Source organism: Heliangelus exortis, chromosome 16 (genome assembly GCF_036169615.1).
Source record: "Heliangelus exortis chromosome 16, bHelExo1.hap1, whole genome shotgun sequence".
Taxonomy (NCBI): domain Eukaryota; kingdom Metazoa; phylum Chordata; class Aves; order Apodiformes; family Trochilidae; genus Heliangelus; species Heliangelus exortis.
Genome location: NC_092437.1, coordinates 9,218,630 through 9,223,071, shown reverse-complemented (window position 1 = coordinate 9,223,071; position 4,442 = coordinate 9,218,630).

Here is a 4,442-nt window from a genome sequence, read left to right as displayed (position 1 = left end):
AACAAACACCAAAGCAACAGGAGAGACGTTACCTGCTGAGAATTCCTGCCTGGAATTTGTCTCTCTCTCTCTAGTTGTTTATATTTATACATGCAAGTGTGTGTATATGTATGCACAGGGGCATATGCCTACTGCAGACACCTACAGAACAAGAGAATAAGATGCTACGTATACTAAGACACATTAAGAAGATATAAAACCAAATCTATATAGTGGAGGGTTTAAAACGATTTTCAGCATTTCATCAGTCAGCCTAAGAGAATCCTTCCCATCTGCCCAAAAGCAATAAAGCAAGTAAATTACACAGCTCTTTCCCTACCTTCTTAGCAGCATGCTTAACCTTCCCATGTATACTAAATAAATGCCCTGAGTTTGACAACAAAGATCATTCATCCTTCATTTTAAAATACACTCAGTTCTCTCTTTCTCAGTCTCATACTAGAATGAAGGAAAATTGAGGGAAGGGAGTAGGAGGAGATGATCTTTTTGTACAGAGGTTGTTTTCAGGCCAATGCAGCTCCCCAGCATTCACGTCCCAGCCTGCCAACATCTTCAGAAGCTGTGATGGAGCTGACCCTGGGGGACACTGAAGTCCCCAAAAGGCAGATCTTTTGTAAGCAGTAAGTGCCCTGCTGTAACTTTGTTTCTATAGCCATGGGCATATCCTCACACATAGCACACAGATACTGACATTATAAGGCCACTGCTGACTTTGGTGGTGTTGTTATTGCTGATTTTGCCTGATGTCTTTGAAATCCCAGCCACATCTTGTTGTTTGGCCCATGCCATATTCCATGCCAGAATCAGAATCTGGCTTCAGGGGAGCTTAGAGCTGAAACCTTCTCAACACCCTGAGGAACAATTTATTTTTACTATGAAGCCAAGCTCTGAAGGTGATTGGAATATTTAAATACTTGTGGGATAATTCTACAGCAAATCTAGGTGAAGCCCTTCCACCTTCCCTACAACACCCTACAACAGCCTCCTCCCATTGTCCAGCTCCTCAGCACTGCAGGAGGAGGTTCACTGCTCTACATTTCAGGAGGACTTGAACCCAGGGTCACAGAATCAACCTGCCTGAGATCACAGTGTTCATGGGTAATCTAAAAAGCTAACCCAGATCTCTGCAAGGCTAAAGACTGCTCTAACTGCTAAACCTACCCCCTAGAGTAAACCTGGCATCCCTTTGCTCTTCAGAGTCCTCAGCCTCCACTTGCAAGTGAGAACAAAGTCCTGTGCCTGCAAATTAGGGCCTTCCCCTACCTTTCTAGCACAAGGTTACATCTGGTCACTTACTCATCTGTGCCTGCCCTCAGTGTTCCACATAGCTATCTATTGAGGCTGCTCTGTATAATTTAAGAATTAAAACTAAACACTATGTTACCTACAGCCACATCATCTTAGATGAGCTTAAACAACTGTGAAATTCCTGGGATCTATTAAAAGCAACATTCAGCACACTCATTAATCAACAGATGCTCCGTAGCTGTGCATCAGCAAAACCACAAGTGAAAAGCCTCCTGACAAAATTATTACTTTCTTCTGCAATCAGGTCCTTGGAAAACCATCTGTACAGAATGCTGACTGGTGTTTGGTTCAGTAGGTACCTCAGTGGCAGTAAGTCTGACTTACCCCTTCTCAGTGGTAACAACAGGTCAAGCAAGCAAGCAGTGGCATTTCCTGCTGATGAGTCACAGATGAGACATGAAAATCACCATCTCTCATAGGGAATACTTCAGACGTTCTGATCTGATATCACCTGTGGTTACTTCACTCAGACTGTGCTGCTCTGAGGATGACACTTCCCGTCACTGGAAATGTGACAGTTCACAGCAGCTGCCCAGCTCCTGCTACCTGGGGCTCCCTGTTCTTACCCAGTCACTTGGCTCAGCAGCCCTTGATCCCTCCAGCCACTCTGATGCTCTCCCTGCCACAGAGGTCCCTGGGATCCTTGTCCTCCTTCTGCCTTTTTCCTTTTTTTTTTTTTTTTTTTAAACATTCAGATCCTGGCTTTTGTGAGTTTCAGTCCTGGGTGGCTTTGTGTTTCTCTAGGTTCCCAGGCTTCCACTTCCCTGGCTCAATCCTCCTTCCTTCCACACCCTTTCCTGAACCCTTCCCACAGCTGCCAACACCCATCCATGGTTCCCCCCAGCCAGGGCCACCAGGGACAGTGAAGAGAAGGTCAGCTCACAACCTGAAGAGTTACATCTGCAGTCATCTCTTCTTTACATCAGTATCTCATGATTAAAAGCACGTGACAGCTACGAGGCCAGTAAAACAAAACAAGTCTGGAGTTTTCTGATCGTGCCAGATGAAAGATTTAAAGAAAAAAACAAAAAACCTGAGGCCAAGGCCAAAACCAAAAACCCCCAAAACAAAACAAAGAAAAAGCAAGAGAAAGCAAACCAGCTACGTTTTCTGGCCTTCATTCTCAGGCCAGACAATCTCCTCAAGCCAAGCAAAACTCAAGTGACTAGGAAAAACAGTTTTAAAGATTTTCTTTATCTGCATCAGCTTGGGACAGAATTGACCATTGCTCTGGTGACAGCTGCAGGAGTGATTTGCAGCAGGTGAAGATTAATGGAACTGTGTCCATGCTCTGTCCCTGACCAACACTGCCACAATGGCTCTACACCTTCTACCAGCTGCTGATCTGCTGTTAAGAAACTTTGCCCTAGCAGAAGGATACGGGTATTCCTTTTAACCCAGAGCAGCATAGCCACAGCTATAGGATGTGGAGGAAAGGGGCTACAGGGAGGAGCAACCTTCTTGTCAGAGCTGTACAAAAGAGGCATCAGTTATGAAATGCAACACTGGGGCTTCCAGTGGAAAAAGTTCTTCACCCTAAGAGTGAACAGCCTGGAGAGTCTCCATCCAAAATTCTGCCTCTATGAGGCCCTGAGCAACCTCCTCTAACTCTGAAGTGGTCCCTGATTTGAGTAGGATGTTGGACTGGAGCATCTCCACACCAGAGCATCATGAAAGATGAAATCAAAGAGCAGGAGCACCTGAGCACCTGATGTGTTGGAGGTCCACATTCTCTCCTCCAAATGGAGTTAAGATGTGCACACCACCTCTGGAAATCAGCTTGCACCACCCAGCAAAGTGTCATCCTTATTTTTCAGTGGCACCAGCTTTAAGTGACATGAGCCTACACTGAAGTCATGTTCTCTAAACTGTCCCAAACACCGCTGGGATGGAGAGAATGAGTTAAAGCAGATGGGGATTAGCAAACTGCAGATTGGTGGAAATTAGCCAGCGTGGAAAAAAGATTTGGTTATAACTGTGGTAAGATTTTCTAAGTAGGTCACCACAAAACCACATCAGGGGATGGGAGTGAAGAAGAGGTGTTGGTTCAGTCTCACTACGGGAAACCAGACGCTCTCCAGCTCTGCCCTTCCTGAGACACACAGGAAAACAGCTGCTGCCCAAACCTCAGCTTCTAACAGCTCACGCCTGTTTGTGCCCATTTCAGTGGCTTTCACTTTCCTGCAGTCATTTCACAGGACAGCTCAGAGACCCCAAGTCACAGCAGCGCCTGAGGCGGAAGGCATTTGGGACTGACACCAGGCGAGGCTGCCAGCTGGGTGATGTTTTAGTTCCAGAGCATTTTGACAACGATTTAGAGGCAGGAGCTTTCTGACTGCATTTGGTGTTCATGGGGAAATGCTCAGAGGACACTTTCCTTCTGCTGCCGGGCCGGGTTCCCAGCCTGTGGCTGGGCAGTGACACAGGGAGCAACCCCGGGCCTGCCCAGCCAGCAGGGAGAGCTCAGGGTGCTGCAGGGAGAGGTCAGGGGTGCTGCAGGGAAGGGTCAGGGTGATGCAGGGAAGGGTCAGGGTGCTGCAGGGAGAGGTCAGAGGTGCTGCAGGGAGAGGTCAGAGGTGCTGCAGGGAGGGGTCAGGGTGCTGCAGGGAAGGGTCAGGGTGCTGCAGGAAGGGGTCAGGGTGCTGCAGGGAAGGGTCAGGGTGCTGCAGGTAGGACGTGGCTTCAGCACAAAGCCAGGACCCGTTTCCTGCTCTCAGGAACAACCCAATTCTTTGCCGTGACGCTTCAGCACCCGCTTGTGGGGGTCACACTCAGACTTCCCGCACACCCGCGGAAACAACAACCCTGTGACACCCTTCAGCACAGGAGGTGCCCGTGAGCTCGGGTGATGGCAGCTGAGGGAACGGGAGCCACCGGGGCCGTGACGAGGGGGGGACACGGAGCTGCTGGGCGGTGGCAGCTGAGGGGAGAGGAGCCGGGGAGGGAAAGGCCAGGTAAGGGCGGCTGAGGGACCCGGTCCCGCCGGGTGAGCGCTGCGAGGGACCCGGACCCGCGGCCGATGGCGTCTGACAGCTCCCTAGCGGGGGGGTTAACGCGGGAAAAGTGACGTCACGTCCCCGCGCACGAGCCACGATGACGCGGCGTCGCTACGCAACAGCGGGAAAGCGCGCCCC